At 45.1% G+C, this 24,892-nt stretch overlaps 1 pseudogene; it reads right to left on the bottom strand.

Annotated features, from left to right (window-relative positions):
• Positions 1-1,096: 1,096 nt before the first annotated feature.
• Positions 1,097-24,892, bottom strand: part of LOC130872640 (26S proteasome non-ATPase regulatory subunit 8-like) — a 71,203-nt pseudogene continuing 47,407 nt past the window's right edge.

Below are 24,892 nucleotides of genomic sequence, written 5' to 3' on the forward strand. Positions count from 1 at the left end.
CGGATTGGCACATGCTGTGTGCATGGAAACACACACACACACACACCTATGTTTTAAAAAAGAAAGTATTTCAAATGATGTTAAGCGCAGTGAGGTGTCGGTGGAACCCACTGCAGCAGTGAGACATCAGAGGAATTCACTGCAGCAGTGAGATGCCTTCTGTCTACACACTCTGTGCTGCGCCTTAACCTCAGCCTGCTTAGGGAGCCGACTGGCCTAGTGTTTCAGGATATGCTTTTGTTGGTACGTTAAAAACATTTATACTCTGCATTATTAATATTTTACACTAACTTAGTAGAATTCATCAAGTATTTTTATCTCATGAAGTGAGAGATAAAAATCTGCATATTTTTCCTTGAGGACCTTTAGTTAATTTATCTTCCTTGAGCACAATGTTGAAACAATTTACTGCTTGGTTATGGTTTGTGGCCAGTGGCATATTTGCTTATTCAGTCCTCCTCCTTATTATTAAGGATAAACACCAGTGTTGATCAGCCCTGCCTGCTGTTTATGGATGACCACCGGTGTTGATCAGCCCTGCCTGCTATTTAGGGATGACCACCGGTGTTGATCAGCCCTGCCTGCTGTTTAGGGATGACCACCGGTGTTGATCAGCCCTGTCTGCTGTTTAGGGATGACCACCGGTGTTGATTAGCCCTGCCTGCTCCTTAGGGATGACCACAAGTGTTGATCAGCTTTACCTGCTGTTAATGCTTCTTGATAATGTTCCTACCTTGGGAATTATGAAGATCTCTTTTCTGCTTACACAACAGAAACAGCTGTTTACTTGTATACTTCTTTAACATCCATACAACATAAAATAGAAGGTTATAGTAAACCAGTTACACATGCACATATTGTCTTGTAAACTGACATCCTTTTCATTTCAGTGTCAGACCTGATGATTTGGAAATACCCTGATGCAGTCTGGTACAGGTAGGTTATAACTGGGACCTAGCAAGCTTGTGATGACAGTTGCAAATTCAAGTGCTCTAACTATGCTTACAGCCCCTTGTGTGTAAAGTGCGGGTATGCAAGCCCTACCTTCCTCACCAGAATTCTTTTTTTTTGTTTGTTTGTTTTTTTTTTTTATTTGAAAAATTATTTAATCCATGGCCAACATTTTTAAAATTGAGACACATGGTACTTCACTGGAAAAAACCTAGTCCCCTGGCCCAGCACCACAATGCATCCACAGCTGGCTAGAAGAGTCCTCAATCTGGGCCTGTGCTCTCCTGTGGGCCACTGGTAATCTACACGTAAAACCCAGAGCAATGGCTGCTGGACAACACATACCCTGGGGGCCCAAAGGCCCCCAAACTCCCAATTCTCCAGGAGCAACTATTTCCCACGGTCCCACTGGGAGACTAGGGCCCATAAAAGGTTAATCCGCCTTTATTGAAGGCTAGCCTATACTGGGTTTGTTGGACTAGCCATGTCCACCCATCCTGGCCGAGGCTCAGACAATCATCTCCAGCTGCCGGGCATACTCGATGACCTGTTTGGCCAGCTCAGTGGAGGGGATGGTGGTGTCTTCTGGCTTCTGCTGCTGACTGGCAAAACTGTAGTAGTTGTTAGGACCCAGGATCCAACCTCGCTTCTTGGCGTAGTCTGTCATCTTCTTGGGTGTGTTGAAGAAGAGAATCCGGGTAGCTTCAGCAAAAAGGATTTTCTCATAGGCCTTCTCGATGCATCCTGCGATTTCATCCCTGATAGTATCCAGCAGGATGTCAATGAAGAAAGTATGGCTTTCGGCAGGGATGTTTCCCTTGGCCAGGAACACCTTGTTGTAGCTACCCTCCATTAGGTATTGCTCGAGGGACACAGGGTGCTTGATGTAGACATTGGTCTGGATGTCCTTGGCAGGCAAGCGTTCTAATTCTGTGTGGAACTCAGCTACTCGATTCTGGGATAGCAGGAAGAAGAGGTTGAGGCCCAGGAGCTGGTGCATGTAGGCTGACTCAGGAAGCTGTTCCTTGTAATCAAAGTACTAGCGTTTGAGCTGGGCCATGTAGCGCTCGAAGGAGGGGATGTCCTTGCATAGGATGCTCCACTGGGCCCCGATGGGCCAGAATGAGCTGCTGTTTGGTCAGTTTGGTCCCTGTGGTTGGCAGGAATTTGAGCTCCAACAGAACCAGCTTCAGACGGCCCAGCTCTTCTCCACATTTACTAAGATTCGGGCTCTTCCGGTTCCACTCGTCCTTGAGCTGCTCGTACATGCCGGCCGCTGCCTGCAAGATCGCGCCCGAAGTGGCCGCGGGCCCCGAGCTCGAGACGCCGGTCGTCCCGTTCACCGTAGCCGCCCCTCACCAGAATTCTTAAAGAAGGGCAGTAAATTGCCCTAACTCTGCAGACACAAAGGCAAAGACTATAGAGGGCAATGATGAAATCTATTTCTGGTAATCTTCCCAATGCGGTGCCAGGCCACCATGGGTCTTTTGAACCAAAACACCAAGGTTCCAATTTGTGTTTTGGGGTGGTGAATGGGGGAGGTCAATGCTCTTGCCCAAATATCTAGGCTGGACTAATTGGATAGCCGTCTGGACTTTCACTTTTTCAGGGAGGGGGAGTGGGAACAGCAGGAATCAGGTGTCATGTTACCGAAGAATTGCTGCTGTTGTTTGGCAGGAAAGTACACCATACAACAGAGCTCACCTGGGAGATATTGCGGGAGAAGGATGCAGAGATCAGCCTCTGGGCTTGGGAGCAGCAGGACAGAGAGAAAGAGAGACAGGATGGGCCTGCTTTTTATAAAGAGGTATAGCGCATGCACACAAGGAGAACTCTGCATAGCAGCGGTGTCTTGATGACATATTCTGTCCGGAACCTTACCACTGGCCAGTGTAGATGCCTGAGTACTAATAAGAGCCTAGGCGCAAGAAGTGCCGCTAGCGGCCACAGTTGAAGACCCCAAGGGTGGGCCAGTGTAATGCCTGAATGCCAATGTTTCTTCCTTTTGTTTATTACAAAAAGGTGAAAAAAATAGAAAGGTGAAGAGCAGGTGAAACAGGAAATGAGGGTGTTGTGTCCTCAAGACTGCTTCCTGCTGACCCGGGGAACCTGAGAAAGCTGCGGTGCTGGATAAGTCCTGGGATAGCTGGCTGTCTTACTTTGCTGTCCAGGCTCTGTGGGACCGTCTGGTTTTCGAAAAGTGCAGGTCTCCAGCTGAAGCAGTCTGGAGCTGGACACTAGGGCTTCCCACTTTGAAGCTGTCCCAGGTGCAAATTAAGGGGACACCTGGACATGGCAAGATGCTGGCAGAGCAGAAGGTAAAGTTAAGTTTAGGGGGAAATGTTTTTCTTAGGTCCTGGTAATTGAGGGAGGGAGTGGGAAAAGAGGGAGAAACTTAGGCTGTTGATTGACAGGGCTTATCTGAAAGGCATCTGACCTGTTCCAGGTGGATTCAAGTCGACCCCCTTGAGCTCACAAGAGGTTTTTGAGTTTACAAAAAGATACAAGTTTTAGACACATTAGCATTCCGAGGGTTTGTAACCTGTACTGAAATTTACACTGTAGAAACGGCCATAGACTCATGCCTTTGAGTCATAAGTGACCCAGGAATGATTCTGGTTGAAAGTATGAACACCCTTTCTTCTATCTGGAAAGCTGTGGCAGGTGTTTTTAGCACAATAAAAGGCACCTTTTAAGTCTATGGTTAGAAACAACCAAAGGGAGTTTAAACCCCTGAGCTCGTGACTATGCTGTTAGTGGTGGTATTCTGCCAGGGCTAGATTAACAGTTTACCAGAATTTTATCATTACTGTGAGACTATGAACCTTTGCCATTTTAATATAACAGCAGCATAGCACGTGCGAGAAATCAGGAACACGTTTCGTTCTTTTGTCCATCTCAAACCACCCTTTCTTCTCACCACTTAAGCCTTCCTGTCTTCACACAGACAAGCCTTCAGCACTGGTCCTTGCCATCGTCACAGCATCACCCTGACGTCCACTTCTCATCCAGCTTACCAGGAAACATAGGTGCTTGACTGCCGAGGTGGCCATGATAGAGTGGGTAACTTTGAAATAAAGGAATAGGAAAAAAAGTCACACTGAAGTCTGTCCTGTGAGTCTCTTTTCTGAGTCTGGGGGCACGAATACCTCTGGGGTGCTACTGGTTCTCGCTTGCGCCTCCAGCTCTGTGGCTAGCGGCTGGCAGTCCTGTAACAACAGCTGATTAGTTGTTTTAGTAGAGATTTTTTGAATGTGCCATTGGAGATACATAGAGAAGGAATTAATGATGCAGGGTGTGATTAGTAGGGACGGGAGAATGAGAAGAGGGCCAGGAAGAAAAGCATTCATTCCATGTGGGGTTCTCAGGCCAGTAGAGTTGAGCATGGCTTGCAGGTAAAGCCTCATTCTTCTGGAATTGGGGACAAGGCAGTTGATCTTGGTGTCCTCTGGAGCTTGAGGAAGCACGGTCCTGTTAGAGTTGGTGTGCATGAGGGAAGATTGTCTTGAGGCTGGGGAGTGAGGGACTTGAGGTGGGATAAGTGAATTCAACAAGGGAGGCCCTTGAGTTTAGCGGCTGTGGGGTTACAAGGATTACCTTGAAGGAGTCCTGCCATTTAGGAGAAAGGGTGAAGGATGTTGGTCAGGAGAGAGAAGGATCTGACCCCCAATGCTGATCGGGGATGGACAGGGATTGGTGCATGGTCGGGGTAGGGAGTGGTCAGTAAAGTTCCACAGGAGAAAGCAGAAATGGCAGAGAAAGGGTGGAAGCAGGTGATCCAGGAGAGGTGAGGGTTTAGCTGAGAGATCAGTGGTTAGAACCTGCCACCGACATGAGCTCACATGGCGAGATGGCACGATTCATTTGGGGAGAGCCTGGAACCAGAGAAGAGCCCAGGACAGGAGCTTTACCTAGGGGAGGTGCAGTGACATTTTGACAAAGGAGTGTTTTTTAGGTAACTATTAGTTCATTCTCTTTCCTGAGGACCTGGGATGGCATGGGATATGAGAATGCCGAGGGATGCTGAGGGCTTTAGATAGGATTTGGGAAATCTGGGAGGTGAATTCAGGACCACTATCTGACGGAATGACCTCCTTGAGGAGGCTGGAGACTGTCTAGCCCTCACGTTGGTGGTGGGGAATGCCTCCATCAAGACCAGGAAGAACCTAACTCTCTGACTGTGGGCATGTGGGTAAAGTCAAGTTGCTGGTCAGTCCCCAGAAGGGAGCCTCTGGCCTGGTGGGGAGGAAAAGGAAGGCTGCAGTCTCCGGAGCTGGGGGTCTGACATTTGACAGACTTTACTCGAGGCAGTAATAGTGCTTAAGAAATGCAAGTCCTCGGGGGTGGGCTGCAGGCGGGCCTTGACAAAGTGACAAGCTTGGCAATTAGGGTGAAAGAGCTGGTGTAGATAGGACAGAACTTGCCAAGTGTCAGGGAGTGACAGTGAGGGTGTGGGCTGGAGTGCAAGGATGTCCTGCGATGGGGAGGTGAGTCTGGCCGTTGGAGGGCTGCAGCTCTAGCTGCCTCGTCTGCTCAGTTTTTCCTCTAGAGGTGATGGAGCTGTCGGTCCCGTAGGATTGCCGGTGAACAATTCCTGTAGCTGTGGGGAGATGGGAGGCCTTTAACAGGGCTATAATTTGACTTGAGCTGGTTATGGATCCTCCTTTTGCTGTACTTACAAAGGAAGTACACGTTCCTTCTAGAAGGCAGTGTGGAACGGGAGGAAATGAGAAGCATATCTGGAGACTGTGTAAACATTCAGGGATCGTCCTTGTGCTAACGGAAAGGCAAGGGTGAGAGCTATTAGTTGATTAGTGGTGTGGACAGAGAGGGCCTATACCTCAGCCACCTCAGTGGCTGATACAATGGCATAGCTGCCATCTGCGTCCTAGGTATGGGTGCCCTGAGACAATGTGCCTTCCCGTATGTGGGAGGAGTGTGGCAGTAGTTTCCCTAGGGTTTCAATGTAAGAATAAAAGAAGGAGTAGCTGGTATTTGGTAGGGGGGAAGATCTGAGATATTGAGAGGTGGGCAAGATTGGAAGGTAAGTATAGCCTCTTCTACCAGTACCACGTGGAGGGAAAGAATCTCCAGGTAGAGTTTGTCCACCTTCGCAAGTGAAGAGATGGGACAGGTAGTGACAAGAGAAGACAGTGATGGGCGACCCAAAAGTTAGCTTCTTTGATTCATGAATGAGAAACTCAGTAGCTGCTAAAGTGCATAGTCAGGCTGCCCATCCTTGGGTGTTAAGGTTTAGTTTTTTTTGATAGGTATGCTACGGGTGCAAAGGAAGGTCTCAGTTGGTGGCCTAGGATCCCAAGGGCATATCCCTCTTTCTCTGTTACATAGAGGGGGAAGGGGCAGGTTAGGTCTGGGAGATGTAGCAGCTGGGGCCTGGAGGAAGGCCTGCTGGAGCTTTAGAAGGGGCTTAGTAAGGGGAGTAAGAAGGGTTCATGCGAGGGGCCAAGGGCTGCCTCATATAAGGAATCGTCAAGGAGGGGAAAGGAGGGGATCCGGGAATGTGAGATGACAGATGTTCCTAGGAACGATAAAATTCTTCTTTAGTAGAGGGAATTGCAAGAGACTGGGTTAGACATTTTCTATTCAAGGTTGGGGTAATGGCTAGTCCCAAGCACGTGACCTGAAGAGTGGACGGCTGGATCTCAGATGGTGAGGCTCTATAGCCCCAGCTGGTCAAGAAATGTAGAAGAGCAGAGGTGTTAGCTGGCTAGTTTGTAGGGATGGCTGGAGAGGAGAAGGTCATCTATGCACTGTATGAGTTTAGACTTGGGGAGAAGCAAGGGTCTGGCCAAACAGGTGAGGGCTATCCCGAACCCTGGGGTAGGCCAGTCCAGGTGAAAGCAAAAGTGTTTTGTGACTGGGTGCTGAGAGGCGTAGAGAAATGGGAGGTTCCTGGGGGCATAGAGACATGTGCAAGGGTTAGGCACAACAGGGTAGAGTGGGACCACTATAGAATTCATGAACTGGAGGTCTTGAGCCAGGCATTAGATCCCTTGGACTACTTAACTGCAACTGTTAGGGTGATAAAGGAAATAGATAATAGACAACCTTAAGAGGTGAGAGATGATAGGTTCAAGTCCCGTGAGGCGCTGGAGTGAGAGTGGGCACTGACCTCGAGTCCTGTAATTGGGCGATTATGGGGGGTGATGGTGGTTAGCAATTGAGGGGTTTGGGTGTACCAGACTTGGGGGTCACCTGGGAGGCTGCAGAGGAAATGGGTGTTGGAATCAGTATGTTGGGTGTCTAGGAGGAGGAAAAGAGGGGCTGCTGGTGAGTCTGGGGTCAGGTGAATTGGGGGAGCAAAAGAAATAGAGGCCCCCCCTGTGGCTAAAAGATCCCTTCCCAGTAGGGGTGCAAGGCAGGTTGGCACAACCAAAAATGAATGAGAGAGAAGAATACCCCTGAAAATGCAATTGAGTGGTGGGGTCTGGTGAGGCTGATAAGACTGTCCAATTGCCTCGACAATAGGGAGATGAGAAGGAGAGGTGGGTCCCCAAAACTCCATCAGGACCAAGCAAGTGACCCCAGTGTCCAAGAGGAAGGAGATGGATTGCCCTGATACTGTAATGACTACCAGGGCTTCCTGTCAGAGATGACAGTGGTCAGCTAAGGGAACCTGGGTCTTTTCAGTCATCAATGGCCAGGTCTAAAACGTTACCTGAATAATGGCCTGTGTTTGATGTTCTCATGCCACAAGGGTCACGAGGAAAAACAAGAGCCCATGTCCCACTTGGTGGCACCTTGGACATGACCCAATGCATGGATTAGGGCAATGCATGGATTATGCAGGGATTGGGGCAGGCCCAGTCCCAGGAACCCTCCTGACCACATTTGAAGCAAGGACCCAGTGATCCTCAAGCCTTAGGAGGCAAGGGAGCCCAGGCAATTGCCAAAGTCGGTAGAATGGCCTTGGCCAGCATTTGGTGTTTCTGTGGCTATTCTCTGATGGTACACTTTAAAGGCCAGTGCTAAGACTTCTGCCTATAGGGTTAGACATCCTCTCTTCAAATGCTTAAGCTTGGCCCTAATGTCACACCTACCTCTTGTCTTTCCCAGATTATGGACTCTCCCTTTCTACTGTAAGCCAAGAATAAAGTGTTTCTTCTGTAAGTGGCGTCTCATCATGGCATTTTATAAGAGCAACAAAAAGTAAGACAGCTTGAGCTAATTTCTTTCTTCCTTATTGCTTATGTATTCCCTCCAAAATGTAAGCCTTATTCTGGTATTGACATAAAAAGAAAACATGCGTTTAGTTTTCATCCTGTGTTTCTGATGCAAGAGTTTCAAAGACCTCTGGCACCTCTGGACCAGTGTCTTTTTACTTGTGAGATACCTAAGAGAGGAGCAGGAGTCTGATCTTTAGACTGCTTCAGAATGGGAGTTTGATCTTGGAATGCCCACTGGGTGCTGTGATTACCATTAATGAATAAAGAAACTGCCTTGGTCTGTTGATAGGGCAGAACTCAGGTAGACGGAGAGGCAGATAATCCATACGGTCTCCTGGAAAGCAAAGCCGCTTGGTGTGAACATGAAAGATGGATACTTGATGGCAAATAGAAGACTTTGCCTTTGTTTATCTTTTGGCTCTGCCACCTTTTGCCTCTACAATGCTCAGTTAGGGCACCGGTGTTCACAAACCTGCAGTGGCTCCCTCTGGCTCCAGAAGGAATGCCTAATCCTGTCGTATCTCGTTATATGTGCTGAACAAGTGACAGTTCCCCAGGAATGTGGACAGTTGGTAAGGTATGCGGCACTCTCAAGAACTCTCCATCTCCTCAGTGCTGCCGTGCCAGCTCGGAGAGAGAATCCAGTTTTTGTGGTGTTATAACTAGAAAGTTCGTCCAAACACCTCCTTCGTGGCAGCTCCCTGGGAAGATGAAATATGGGTGCACTTTCAGGAAGGGGAAATTGTGTGCTTCCCTCTGCCCTGTCAGTTGCCCCTCCACATGCAGAAGACTCTACGGCTTCTTCAACTTGTTCTTCACTCTCTCCTGGGATCCAAGAGTGACACAGGGCTCTCTACCAGAATTACATGTATCTGCCTGCACTTGAACTTCAGGTGACCTAGTGTCTCTGCCTAAACCCTCTGACTTCAGAACTAAGAGGATCTTCCAGCACTCAGAGCAGGTCCCATTAAAATACCCACAGGGACCACTGATGGAGAAGAAGTGTCCAGAATTCAAGAAAGTATATGACATCTGAACCAAAGGCCAAGAATGAGACAGAGCCTTTGTTAACAAGAGTCAAGATTCCAGCCCAGTGGAGCTGGGGGAAGGGGAGTAAATCTGGGGACTGAAGTGAAAATGAAGTAGGTGAATAAAAATGTAACAAGGAGCTGGGGAGTGTGGCTCAGTTTAAAGAGTGCTTGCTGAGCACAATGAAGTCCTGGGTTCAGTGCCAGCACCAAATAGACCAGGTATGTGAGACACAGCTGAAATCCCATCACTTCAGAGGTAGAGGCAATGGGATGAGAAATTCAAGGTCTCCATCCTCAGTCACATAGAGAGTTCAAGCCAAGGTCTTTGATCCATGAGACCCTGCCTCAGTGGATGGATGGGTGGATGGATGGGTGGGTGGGTGGATGGGTGGATGGGTGGATGGATGGATGATGGGAGGATGAATGGGTGGATGGATGGATGGATGGGTGGGTGGGTGGATGGATGGATGGATGGGTGGGTGGATGGATGGATGGATGGATGGATGGATGGATGGAGGGATGGATGGATGGGTGGGTGGGTGGATGGGTGGATGGGTGGGTGTATGGATGGATGGATGGGTGGGTGGGTGGATGGATGGATGGATGATGGATGGGTGGGTGGATGGATGGGTGGATGATGGATGGATGGATGGACAAGAGACAAACATATAACTAGTGAACTAGAGCATGAAGACAGCAAAGAGAAGAAATGAGAGATGAATAGCTACAGACTTTCTATCTTGTGGAATATGTTTAGCCAGAATGAAAAAAAAACAGCTTCAAGGCACGACACTAGACTTTCCTTACGGGGGAGGTGTTCCTTCAGTCTCTGGTATATCATATCAAAACAACGCTTCCCTGCATTCTTCTACCAAGGGCTATCAGGTGAAAGGTGAAGTGTGAAACCCTACACTGTGGGATTATAAAACTACAGAGAGAGGTGAAAACACCCAAAAGTCACTGAGGATTTGCAGATCTTACAGGCAGGCAGGACTTGAGTCTTCGTCACTGGTGAGTGAAATCTGAGCAGTTCTTCCAGCCAAGGAGTCAGAAATCAGCATGCAAAATCTGTGAGCTGTGGCCCCAGAAGGGAGCAGATGGAGTGGGACTCTGGGGAGTTATTTTAATTTTCTCGACAGGTTGGGTACTGGGTCTTCAGAGACTGGAACAAGACTGCGAAGCCCAAAGTTCAGGAAGGCCTTGGTTGGGCCAGGGCATAAGCTCATACGTTTGAACACATGGTCCCACCTGGTAAACATATTTTGGGAAACTAAGGAAGCTCTGGGGGCAGAGTTGAGACAGTGGGCATTGTGGGTAAGCCATTAGCACCACTCTGACTCCAGACCATGCTCTTTGATCTATCAACCTGTGAAGAAGCTGTGACGTAGCTCTCACTGGCACTGGCGGTGCTATTCCAGCAGCCATGCCCCCACCATGATGACTGTGCCCTTTGGAACTGTGGGCCAAAATAGACACTTCCTCCTTTATGTTTTCTTGCCAGATATTCTACCACAGCAATAACAAAAAGTAACTAGTAACTGAAGCTTTCTGACAGGATCATTCAAGCCGCAAAGTCTGTCGAGAGGGCGTGAGGAGTGGCTTCAGCTTCACTCTAGTCTGCATTAAAGGCTCTGCTTTGTGCTTCGGGCTTTCTTGGGGTGGGTGGGTGGGATCAAAGCGGCTGTCATTAAATAGCAACTCTGCTGCGTGCTGAGAACTCTGGGACCTGTACCGGCACCTAAGCTCTCTAACCAGACCATTTCTTCACAAACAAATATTTCTAAAGAACCTATCATGTCCTGGTTGAAGGTTGAACATACAAGCATAATTCTTGACTTTGAGGAACCGACACACATGTAAAGAGGAGCCTGGCGTCCTCCTGCTAGGAAGTGACCTTTAGTATCCGAGTTCAAAGGAGCCGTGGCAAAACCTGTAACAGTTTTGTCCATTCTCAAGGACTGGGTCATTAAACTGTGAGCCAAATAAACCCTCCCTTACATAAGCTGCTTTTGTCTGCTTTTCTGGCACAGGAATAAGAAAAGCAACTCAAAGTCTAAGAAGATCACAGCTTTAAAGAGTTAGGAGGATTCTAACTGTTTAAAGGCAGAAGACAGTATTGTGATCCCCTGTAGTATCCCAGGCAAGCCCCAGGGCAGAGGTGGTGGAAGGCAGGAAACACTGTTCACCCACAGAGACACTGGAAGGGTCATCTGAGGACACACTAGCACTTTGGCTATGCGGGTGAGCCAAATGGCAGTTAAAACTGGCCTATTCTCCTATCTCCTCTGTCTCTATTTCTACCTCCTTTGAAAGAATGGTTGCTTTCTTGCAGATTCAAATTTCCAGCTTGTTTTTTGTATCTTCCTTATCATATCTGATTTGTGCTGCTTACAGCAAGCCATTGGCATTCAAGATGCAGCCAGCCCCGGTGGAAATAGCCCATCCTGGAAACTAGCTGCCCTGGACAGAGTCTGTGAGTGTGGGAACGTGAAATGAGGGGTAGGGTGCTCACTCAGCACTGGAACCCAAAGCAGGTGCAGTAGCCTGGAACTTCCTCAGCCAGACAATTGCCGAGCATGACTCAGCTCCATTAGGGCACACTGATTGCCCAGAGCCTCGCATGCCAGCTGCGCCACTGGGCAGGCTGGTGGGAAATCACCGTTACAGGGTTCCAACCGCCGTCTTTGCCAAAGAACCAAACGAAAAGACAAATAGAATAATACTCATAAAATTGTTCCAGGATCTAAATTTTCTGTGAGGGAGGACAGAAAGGCAACGCAGTATTTCCATCCACTTAGAGAAGCCAGAAATGAGGAAGACACTAAGCGATCCAGAGCAGGCTAGTATCTGCACTTGGCCAGAGTCTGCAACCTTCTGTCTACCCTGTGAATGTATACAACACTTAGGCCATCTTCTTAGCATAGCCAGTGTGGTCTGTGCTGGGTTCCTTCCATGTGTAGCCCAAAGGTTAGCTGCACTCAGCTAGACCCTGAAGACCTAGAAAAAGTCAGTCAGGAGCTGGAGAGATGGCCCAGTAGATAACACGCTTGCCGTGTAAGCAGGAGTGTTTGAACTTGGTCTCCTAGAACCCACACAAAAAGCCAAGTGCGGAGGGAGGTTCACACTTGCAATTTCGGAGTTGGGGAAGCGAAGACAGGAGGATTCCTGGTGCTTGTCTGGTTAGCTAACCTAGGTACAGTGAGATGCTGGACCTCGGAGGAGAGATATCGACCATTGACCTCCAACCTCCACACACACTTACACACGTATGTGTGCGCTGACATACAAGTGTGCACCCCACGCACTGTACACATGTACACAAGAAGGTATTTTTTTCAAAGTAATGTAAAATGTTTTTAAAACCAGAATGATTGGCTCCTATTTTGAGGAAATCCAAAGCATGTCCAAATTTTTAAGTATTGCTGCAGATTCATGGGGGGATTTGTGTTATTTCTAAGAGCCCTCTTGGTTTCAAACTGAAGTGATTCAGCAATGAAGTAAAGCCTTCATCCTCTTCCTCTACTTAGAAGAGAGAAGCAAAATAAAATAGAGCCCTTTTAACACTAGATCTCTGTTGTCATAACAACCGTGGTTCTGAGAAACCATCTGAAAAGCCAGCACCCACGCTTTTGAGTTGAGTATTAGTCATCTCCCTCCTCCCGTTCAGTTCAGCCTTCACCCTGGCTCCCGTGAGGAGCCCATAAGAGCTTCTGACTCTCAGAGCCAGGAGAAAAGGAACCAGCTCAGCCTCCCACCCTCGCTCCTGTGAGGAACCCATACGAGTCCATATGAGCTCCCAGCTCTCAGAGCCAGGACAGGCACCCCTTGATTGATAAAGACACATTTGTTGACTTCCCTCAGTAACAGTCATGCAATGGCCCCTCACCCAAGTTCCTGGTTTTATAGCTGAAAACACTAAACCATCTACAATAAGAAGAGTCTTCCAGTGTTTTGAGGCAGTTGATGTATCAAACCAACCCTGGGGAGAATTTCTTGGTTCCCCACATTCTAGCAGTCTCTGACCCGAGAAGATGTCTGAGAAGAAACTTCAGGCTTTACGTTTTAGAGAACAGTGGAATGTTTGGGGGCAATTTAAGCAATGAAGAGAGGGTTGCTTTCCAGAACTTTAAAAGTCATACCGAGTGAGGGACATCCCCCATAGCACAAAATGGCGATCGTCTTCCAAAAATGAGCTGATGAGGTTGTGATCAGCTCCAGCCCAAATATGTACGAAAGCACCAGAAGCTTGCTCTAGTCACGCATCACTGGCTTGTCTAAGGACATGAAGGCATTCGGCTTTTTATGGCATTTCTTTTTGTCTATACTTAACACTTACATATTTGATTTTGAATCAAGGCAACAAGGTTCGTCTTCCCAGAGTGAGCAGTCGGTGTTAGTTTTCACCCAAATCTCTCTTAAGATTTGTCCAGTCGACAGCTCCCTGGAAGGCCGTGTCTTACTACAATGGAGCATTCTTAAGGACAGCTATCTTAGCTACTTTCTTCTTTCTGAGATAAAGTACCATGACAAAAGCAAGATAAGAGAGGAAAAGGTCTTACAGTTACAGAAGGATGCAGTCTGTCATGGTGGGGGAGATAGGGCAACAAGCAGGGAAGGCACAGCGGCCAGAGCCTGAGGCTCACATTGGATTGGACTCTGAGAAACAAAGAGTAAACAGAAAGTGGGGCCAGGCCATAAAGTTTTAAGACTGTCCCTTGGTGACCTTTAGTGGGATTCTACTTCCTAAAGGCTCTTCAAATTCCCCCAGTTCCAACAGCTATTGGTGGGCTCTTCCGTAGTGACAGAGTCTTCAAGTGTTCAAACATGTGAGTCCACGGGACACACACCATTTAACCTACAGGAGTGAGTCAGGTTTGGAGAGTTACAGAGCTTTTACAGAGCACTGGGCAGCCAGGTCCTTCTCCGGGTGTTTGAGAGTAGTACATTAGGCAGAACTGGCTCAGTGAGTGGCATTGCTTTGGGCCTCCACGAAGAGCAAAGGGGACATATCTGGACTATGCCTGATTAGCTAGACATACCAGCCCCATAGAGAGAGAAAAACTGCCTAAAATACAGGTGTAAGCCCCAGGCTAGCCTAGTCCTGGGCAATTTCTTCAAGGACGTTGCAGAAGCTCTTGAAGGTCTTATACACATCATGTTTGCTTAGTTAGTCTAAACTGTGTTTTAGTTACTTTTGTGCTGCCTTGATAAGACACCATGATCAAGGAAGCACAGAATAAAGAGTTTATTGTGTTCCTGAGGGTTAGAGCTCATGACCATCATGGTGGAGAGCAAGGCAGCAGCAGGCAAGGCGCTGGAGCAGCAACTGAGACCTCGTACCTTGAAACACAACTGTGGGGCAGAGATTGGGAATGGCAGGACCTTCTGAGACCGCAGAGCCTACCCACCCCAGTGACAGGTGCCCTCCAACAAAGCCACACTTCCAATCCCTCCCTAAAGGTTTCACCAACTGGGAAACAAACATTCAGGAACCCACGATCCTGTGGGGGCCATTCTCATTCAAATCACAAGCTGGTCCCTGGCTTTCACTGACAGTCTGGAAGAGGATACCCTGGGCGTGTTGGAGGGCAGTCCACTAAGGGCAGAGGGATTTGGTTTTCCTTTGCAACAACTTTCAAGTTCCTCTGAGTCTCTGTGTACGCTGGGTCTACTGGGCAAAGAGAAAAGCATCCAGAGGTAGAATCTGCATGTAGTTATTGGTATAGACCTTCTCTTGCAAAAATATACAAAATTTACTGTCCTTAAACTAATGAAGACACAAATAATTCAACCTTAAGTGGCGTGTACCTGATGACCTTTTTCAGTTTTTGATTTCTTAGTTTCTTCCTTTCTGTCTTAGTTTCTTTCCTTCCTCCCTTCCTCCTTTCTGCCTTCCTTTCTTTCTTTCCTTCCCCTACAATAAAACACTCTAACACACGCAGTTTTAGTGGAGAAACAGTTTATTCAACTCACAATCCCAGGTTATAGTCCATCATTGTGGGGAAATTAGGCAGGAACTTAAAGCTGTCAGTCAAGCCCAGAGGATAGAGAAGAAACAGAAATAAATGTATGCGTGCCTACCACTCAGCTCACCTTCTCTCAGTTACTATCTTTCAGTTCTCAAGCCCAGGGAATGGTGTCACCCACAGTGGGCGGGACTTCTTACGTCAGTCAGCATAATAAGACGGGCTCCCACAGACATGCACACCTCCAGACCACCCTGATCTAGAGACTCTCTCATTGAGGCTTTCTTCATGGTCAGTGTTAGGTGTGTCACACCGACAGCTGAAATTGACCCTCACACTTCCTTCTCCCTTATAAATATTTGTGGGATATAATCCTAAAATTGTATTTTAGAGGTAGGAATGATGATACCTTCAGTTCTATAATTTTTGCAATTCTTTTTTCCTTTGGTTTTTTTGAGACAGAGTTTCTCTGTGTAGCCTTGGCTGTCCTGAAACTCGCTCTGTAGGCCAGGCTGGCTTCGAACTCAGAGATGTGCCTGCCTCTGCCTCCCAAGTGCTGTAAAAGGTGTGTACCATCATTGCCTGGAAATTTTTACAATTCTTAAGATAATGATAAAATTAATTCAATGTACATTAAACACTCTCATACATTTAGACATAATTTTAGCAAAATTCTAAAAATGAATATTATTATCTCCATTTTCAGATAAGGAAACTGAGATTCTATATTATTCTTTAAAATCAAGCAACCAGTAAATAACATAATCAGAGTCTGAAGTAAGGTCTTTCTAAGAATATGCTCATGAAACAATGCTGGTTTGCGTTCCACACTATACCTAACACAATTGGTAAGCAATAAAATCATTGTTAAATGGAGCTGGAAATCGAAACTATTTAATAAGTAGGTGAAAAATTATGGTCATGAAGCTATCAGCTTCCGAAATAACATAATTTAGTCCTTGTTATTTCTGGTGTGTTTATCTTATTTCTTCAGTCTGAGGAAAATTGCTTGGACCCTGAATCCTGGCATACATGTATCCTCAAGAGAAAGTTTTTAAAAAGTGTTGCAAACACAGTAAGTATTATGGAAATTTTTATTTATTGGAGGTCCCTAACTGCATCTGGGCTTTCCATTGTTTGACGTTGTTCATACCTTTGCAGTGACTGTTAATCCGGCTCATGCTAGAGAGTACCTCTGATAGGCGAACTCAGAAAAAGAAAACAGAAAACTATCTGACCTCCATCACCAACAAGGATGGTCCCCACCGTCCCCAAGACACACAGCTAAGGAAGTTTTCAACACCTCAGGCCTTTGAGCATCTAAAGCCTTTCCCCTGTCCCATGCCTGCCAAGGCCTGCACCCTAAGCTGCAGGCTGTTGTTCTCTTGCTGCACTTGCCGCAGATATTGCTGCCGTCATCAGGAACTGAGAACCTGCATGCAGGTCACAACAGGCAGGCTGCCTTTGAACTTGACTTCTGTGTATCACTGCAGACTCCACAGTTTTTAGGCATTTCAACTTCCTGATTTTAGGGGCTTAGTAACTGATTTAAGCAGTAGGGAAGAGGCCTTTGGCCAAGGCAGGTGTTAGAAGAAGAAAGGGAAGATGCTGGTTTGGGGATATTGGGGGATTTCTGCTCCTTGGGATGGTTTAGCTTTTCCCTTACTGTCCATCCACACAGTAGGTCCCCCCTTCCTGGTATCCTCATAATGCCACCTTGTATTTAATCACTAAAATGCCAGAGGACGGAGCAGTGGGGTAAAGAACAGGGAAGTAACCTTGGTATAAATGGAGTCCCCTGAAAGCATTCTTCATCCACACTAAGGCAAGAGAGGTTTGGCTAGAAACTCCACTCAAGTCAGAAGGGAAAGAAGAAAGAACAGAAGGGGTGTGAAGAGGAGAAGTAAAGGGGCAGGAGGGCAGAGAGGAAAGAATGAAGCCCTAGTTCCTCTTGGAACACAAATGAGATTGAAAATGACAAGGATAGAATCCCGAAGGCAGTGGCCCTGCAATTTAGTACAAAATGATATCACCAAGGCGCTGGCAGCCGGTTCCTATTCAGCCTCTGTAACCAATGGGACAGGCCACTTCATGTCTGTAATCTTTGGTGTCCAACTATTACATGAAATGGGAGAACTGAGTTTTATGAGGTCGCAGGATTTTGTGTATGAATGAACTGCCTTTGCAGAACAGGAACAAGAAGATGGACAGCGTCTTACATTTGCCAGTCTCATGCCACCATCACACAGGGCTTAAAAGTTTCCAGAGAAGGGGTCTGAAAGCTCCTAGTCTGATGGTCTGTGACAGCCTTCCAGGTCTGTCCTCTGTGGTCAGCTACCCAGGTCTTAGACTCAACGGAGAGCTCTTGTGTAAGGGTGTGTTCAGAGAAGCCTTTCTCCCCGCCTTGAACCAGCTAGAAGCCATCCTGGTGGAGAAAGAAGTGAGGAAATGGACCAGAAGGCAAATGTGTCTGTGTCTGTGATGCTGGAATAGGTGCTCCAGTCCAGCCCTTGCTGCCATCATCCAGAACACACACTGGACATAGTTTGTTCCTCTCTGAGGATACTAATATTATTATTTTAGTAGTGCCCTGTGCATATCTTATAGGGATGATTAAAATGAGCTAACCCCAAGGAGAGCAACACCTGCCAACTGGACTCACCCATTCTGAGTGCTGACGTATCCCTGGGCTTAGCATGGTTGAGCAGAGAGTGTGAATGCTGTGTAGACAGTTCCCATTTCATCCTCCATGGTGTCTTCTCAGTGCCTTCTCTTTCCTTCTGCAATCCTCTCCAAATAAATTCTAAAAAATTCTCAACGTATCTAACAAATCCTTCTGCAAGCACATCTCACAGAGAAGCTGAGACTTGTCTCCAGCGGGTCCTTCCCTTGCATCCTGGCAGAAGTCACCACCATGCTGCACTCCCTAGCAACGTCAGCTTACAGTGATGCTTCATTTGCCACCAGCCGCATCCTTGTCTCCTCAGCAAAGCTAAATCACCACAGTCTGTGCAGGGGAAAATAGAGCGACTGTTTTCTCGTTTTCTAGTTGTGAAACTTTAACTTAATTTTCTTTATTCTGATCTGCTTCATCCTCTAACTAGATATTAATACCCACATCAAAAGCATGACATACAAATGAAAAGTAAGGCATATGAAGCGTCTCGGACACTGCCTGACCTAGAGCAGCTAAGAGAATCTTTAAGGCCTAAACTCACAGCAGCATTTCAGCAATGCCCTAAGGACACTTGGGAAATATGCTGGATGAGCTGTTTTTCTCCTGAAAGAGAGCTTTTGGGTATGAAGGAAGACTCGGACAGAAGACCCCATGTGATTAGTCAGAAGATCATAGGAACATAATCATAACAAGATTAGACAGAGGAACACTCTTAAGATTTGGCTGGAGGAAGCAGGTATATCCTGAGGAGAGAGAGCAGCCTTGAACTGCAATGGCACAGGCCCATTGCTCTTGAATGCAGATGCTTATTGTTGATCTGGAAAGTGATGGTGGAACCATGAAGGTTGAGAGTAATGTAGGAAGTCCTTTTGCATATGTATTGCTTTTATTGGTTAATGAATAAAGAATCTGCCTTGGCCTGTGATAGGGTAGAGTGAAGCTAGGTGGAGAAAACTCAACTGAATCCTGGGAGAAAGAAGGCAGAGTCAAGAGAGGCCATGGACCCACTGCTGGAGACAGATGCAAGCCATCAGCCAGAAACTTGTCGGTAAGCCACAGCCATGTGGCAATACACAGATTAATGTAGATGGGTTAATTTAAGATATGGGTTAGCCAGAAATACATTTAAGCTATTGGCCAAACAGTATTGTAAATAATATGGTTTCTGTGTGATTATTTCTGGGCTGAGCAGCTGGGAACAAGCAGCCTCTTACAACAACAGATGTCTGTCTAAAGTTCAGAAATTGGCTAGGTGTCATCTAATCCAGTACCCCTTTCCTGGTTCCTGGACCCAATATGTCCTTCTATCTTGTTGAATGTACCTACATCATCCATTGTTTCTAGACATAGCATATCCTTCCAGTGTCATGAGTGTAGATATACCTCCTAATACTACATAGACACTGTCATAAGGATAACACTGTTCCTTCATGAATTTACTAGAGATGAAATTTAGGGCATTATCCCATCAATCTCTTCAATCAGAGGGCCAGAATGAGCAAAGCCTTGAGTGATTTGGTAGAATAGTATGAGGTCTGAATTCTCATTACCAAGGAAAATGTCAGTACCTGTGAGCTCTGTGGCCCCAGAGATGGGGGTCAGCTTCCCTGCTGGCCTCAAGAATCCCAGGGGCCTTTTTGTCAAAGCATCTTTAGAGAAAAGGTGCCCCTCACCAGAAATGGTTTACAGTTACCCCTAAGCCATTTTAAATGATCCCCAGAGGGAACGCACAGAGAGCTCAAGGAATGAGGAAATGCAGAAGACCAGATGTGAGTGTCTCGGCCAAAGGATATGCTGCAGGACTTAGTAGTCAGGTCTGACTTCTGAGTCATTTGTCCTTAGCACTATCTCAGTAGAAACAGGGAAAATGGCCAGTGAGCTTGTCAGGGACTGCTGAGCCTTGCTCACAACGAAATCATCACAAATAAAAAAATAAATACATACTTTTTTAAACCTATCAGACTGGAAGAAATCTCACTTGATAATGCTGCTGGCAAGGATGATGTGGGCCAAGCATCATTTTCATACACTTTCTATGAAGCATAACGTGATACAGCCTTCTGAAAGATGAGTCAGTGTTACCTGTGGTAATTAAGCAGTCATGAGCCTATACTTTTAGTAACTTGCTTGTTAATAACCGGCCTAAGTACAGCTGTGCTTACAGGAGTCGTCCACATGTATGTGTTGGGATATTCTTGGCCATAGTTTATAGAAGCAACTGGAACATCTGACAATATGGAACTAGTTAAACATACTGTAGAGCACTCATGACATAAAGCACATGGATCAAAGAGAAAGGCTGAGGGTCAGGGGAGAGATCATGTGGCTAAAAACAGTGAAGAGGAGGGGAGGGTTTACAGAACAAACGCTGGGAAGAAACTGCAGTTCTCCCACAGTACTTAGAGGACCCACATACGTGTGTGAGGACACCAACCAAAGCTGGGGAAAGAACCACCTGGAAGGATGAGAGAACACACTACGTACCACTCACGTAGGGCTAGGGACAATGACCTTTCCAACCACGAACTTAACAGGAAATTATGCAACTCAGCGGATACACAGTAGAACATTCAGAAGACTCTTGCAGCTGTCGGGGCATTTGTCCAACACTAAATGTAGTTCTGGTCCCGCCTAACAATCTGTATAGAAAGATTGTAAGTAACTTGACTGTGCCCCACAGCTAACATGTATTATAAAACTACCAAGATACAAAACACCTGTTAAGGTAAAATTTGCAATGTCTGACATTTATTCACAAAGTGCTGAGGAGTGTGTTTTTGTACAGTGATGAGCATAGCTGCTGAGTACCTAGCTCTCAAGATGCAGGAGACTATAATTCATGAGAAAAATTGATCGACCATGACAGATGCAGAGCTGAAAGAGACTTTAGAACAAGCAGAACATAGGTGTTAGCCATAATTGCAGCCTGCAAAAGCAAACTGGGCAGAGCAATGGGACGGCCTGTACACAGCAAATGAAAACTTGAACCTGTGTGCTGCTTTGGCCAGCTACTTGGCAGTGTCCTCCAAGTTAGTCCTATATTCACTATGTATTCCAGTTACTGTACTCAAAGATAATTATACAAGAACAAAGAAATCATGTATCCCTAGGAACTGTTTTACACCCCTGCTTATAGTTATTAATCTGCAAAAGCCTAGAGACAATCCTGGCTATGAGAACAGAGATGAATGATTGGCAGTGGAAAGGAGTGAGCCACTGATGGACGCCAACAGCCTCAAGACAACTATTCTAGGTAAAAAACAATTTAAAGAGAAAAAGACACATACTAGGTGCTCTTGCACAGGACTAGGGTTTGATTCCAAGCATTCACATTGTTGCTCACAACCATCTGTAATTCCAGGGCGTCCAACACCCTCTTTTGACCTCCGCAGGTGTCAGACACACATGTTGTGCACATATATACATGCAGGCAAAATACTCATACACATAAAATAAAATAAAAACTAAAACACTAAAAACTATATTTTGATTATATTTATTTACTTATTGTGTATGTGTGGAGATCAGAGGACAACTTTTGAAACTCCATTCTCTCACTATCATGTGGTCCCAGCTATTGAACTCTGGCTGTTAGGTTTAGCCAAAGATGCCTTTCCCACTGAGCCATCTCTCGCTCTTCTAGAATTTTATACAAGTTATACCACAACAAAGTGGGTTACAAACAAAAATTAATAATTCTAAACTAAGAACTGAGGTAGAAGCCACAGAAGATACTTTTGTCGTCTTCCTAGGAAGAACCTGGTGTAAATGCTCAGATGCAGAAGGGCCATGTGGGTCTGGAGGCTGACATCAGTGGACCCAGTATTGCAACACATGGCCATGACTGCTCCAGCTGCAGTGTGGGTACAGGTAATTGGATATTGTCTTCTTTGTATGTTGTAGTCTTTCATTTTCAGATCAAAGTTGGTAAAATGAACTCATATACATCAATTTTTGTGTCTGTTATTTGGGTTTTCTTGTGTGGTCATACACACTTAGGACTATTACATCACCTTGGAATAAATTTCATTATTGTTCCACATCATACACCCCTCACTTTTGCCTTTAATAATTTCTTTTGCTTTGAGATCTACTTTATCTAATATATTATAGCCATTTTAAATTTTAATAAATAAAATTTAATATTAGTAACATATCTTTTTCCAGCCTTTAATTTTAAACCTTTCTATGCCATTGCAATTGCAGTGAGTTTCTTGCAGACAGTACATAGTTGATGATTGTTTAAATATTCTCCTGTCAAAATCTGTTATCATTTAATCAACATTTAGTATATTTATATTTAGATCATTATCTGAGTTATAGCTAGTTTAGGGCTTATACTTCTTCTGTTTTTCACAGTTCTTTTTCTCAGTCTCTTAGTACCTATCTGGTTACTTGAATTTTTACTAGAAATATACATATTATGCTAGTTTTAAGTATATTTTTAAATTATCTTGGTAAATATTGTAGATACTATTATGTATACATATGACTTATTACAGTTTTATTAGTATTTGTATTTTATTGTTTCCAGTAACATGTTTAAATTTTATGTCTACATAAGTGTTGACAGAGGTTTCTTCCCGACTGGTCCTGCAGCCATTCAGTCCCAAAGAAACACACAGAGGTCTACGTTAATTATAAGCTGATTGGCCTATTAGCTCAGGCTTTCTTTTGAAACAACTCTTACATCTTCCATTAACACAAAATTTTTATCTGTGTTAGCCATGTGGCTTGGTACCTTTTATCAGTGAGGTATTCTCATCTTGCTTCCTCTGTGTTTGAGTGACAACTGCAGACTGAGCCTTTCCTCTTCCCAGAATTCTCCTATTCTGGTAGTCACACCTGTACTTCCTGCCTGGCTACTGGCCAATAAGCATTTTATTAAACTAGTACAAGTGACAAATGTTTACAGGGTATAAAACCATTGTCCCACAACACTTCCCCCCCCCCTTTTTTTTTCAAAATAGGAACTCTGAATCTAATCTCCTTTGTTTAGCTTTTTTCCTGTCCATTATCCACAACAAGTTGGAACCAACACTCTAAACAAAAATAAGCATCCATAATCAAATTTTTGAAAATGCGAGCACTAATAATCTTATGGGGACCTAAAGAAAATTTAGTATTACGGTCAAGTCAAATATTCTGTGAGACTTCATCATCTCAGCCAGCAGCCTTAAGGCTGTTCTGGATGTAGAACTCAGAGGAAACCCCAATAGAGGTCCTCTGAGATATTGAATTATCTGGGCCATCCGCTTCGATCGGAGATTTTTTAGGGGGTCTTCCTTGTTCAAACCTAATTTTTCTTAACCCAGAATGAATCTACAGCCTTCCATTTTCTGTAGAAACAAAAGCAAAACCTCTTCTCCAAAGTAACATATCTTTTGACTTAAATTTTGAAGTCAAAGCATTTTCAAAATATATATGTCTGATTAATCCAGCAGCATTCATAATCAAATGTCTGTTAGCAGCTGTTGCTTCTTCCTTAGCTGTCAAACAATTCAAAGACAACAAAATAACAAATAGACACCAATATGGGTGACTGCATCAGTAAAACTTGAGAGAGCAGTTTTTTATTTTTGTTTTCAAATGGGCTCTGTTTGCCGGTGGTGAGTAGGAGCATTGTGGCTCCTTTCAGAGAAGTCTTCCTGATTAGGCAGTAGACAAAAAAAAAAAAAAAATGCACCTTTTTGAAATGGCTGTTCCTGGTTTGTGCTGCCAGCAGGAACTCTGGCTCTTTCAGGAGGCCGAGCACTTGAATGGGGTTTGTGGGCAGCATGGTGAAAGTGACTTGGTGGTAACATGGGCCAACTGGTTGCCAGAGTTGAGGTGGGGAGTGTGGCTCCCACCCAGCAGTCTCAGAGGCAGTGGACAGAACTCCACCATGTTGGACTGGGTGGAGCCAAAGGCAAAGCAGCCTTAGTCCTTGCCATGCCACTTTGCATTTTAAGAAGTGGCCCTGGTCAAAAAATAATTACAGACACACATGTGATAAAGACAAATCCAGATGTAAAAGATCTCTAAGGGTCACAGTATTGGATAAATGTATGTAGGCTTGAGAGAGAATGGAAAAAGAATATAGACAGTTATAAAAAGAAGTAAATGGTTTTAAAAATTAAAAGATTTAAAGAGACAGAGTACAAATAGTCATAGATTAAAGGGGTAAAGAAAAAATAAGCCATGTAAAAATAGAATATACACAGAGAATATGGATTATGTATATTATCATGTTTTCTTTGAAATTTTTGACTGTGAATGAGCTAAGTACAGAGAGACATTTCATTGTATGGGCTGCTAAGCTAAACTAACATATATGTTTTAAAGGTATCTTAACTTCCAAATTTGTGCCTAAGGATGTGTTGCTTTGGAAAAGAGGTTCTACTTTTGTTTCCACAGAAGATGAGAACCTGTGGATTCCTTCCAGACTACTGTGGTTTGATGGACCAAGACCTACTGAAAGGTTGCCATAAACACCCCCAAAAATTACTTTGCCCAACAAAAAGCAGGAAGCAGTTTGGAGAGAACTATGTCCAAATTGCCTAAATGATTGTTTATACATGTTTACATTTAAAGGGGGATATGCTAAAGAAATTTGCGTTGGTATGAATCTTGGTTTATTGATACAAATTTTAGTCAATTTTGTTATTTGTATATTTCTGCTCTTGAGTAAGACATTGTGTTTGTGCAGCTCATTTAAAAATACAGTGTATGATTAATAAATACAGGTTAATAGATAGTCATCTATAATAGTCAAATTATAGTCGTGTTAGTTGGGTTAGTTAGTTAGTTAGGTTTTCTAGATGTACAAGAGATATATTTCAGATAGATAGGTATTCTTTAAATCTTTCAAAGACTAACAGAATATGGCATTTAAAATGTTTTAAGAACTTAGGACTTTTCATGACAATGAGATACATCTGCTCCTGGCAGCTCCAATCTACTTCAAGGGAATGATGGGCACTGAAGAGGCTTCTCATGGAGTTTGTTAGCCTTTTGGGCAGAAAATTACTCTTTCCTGAACTGCTTGACTAGACTTGCAGGATCCACAGAAAAGTGACTCCTGAACTTGCCTATAGGTGA

This window comes from Chionomys nivalis, chromosome 4 (assembly GCF_950005125.1).
Source record: "Chionomys nivalis chromosome 4, mChiNiv1.1, whole genome shotgun sequence".
Taxonomy (NCBI): domain Eukaryota; kingdom Metazoa; phylum Chordata; class Mammalia; order Rodentia; family Cricetidae; genus Chionomys; species Chionomys nivalis.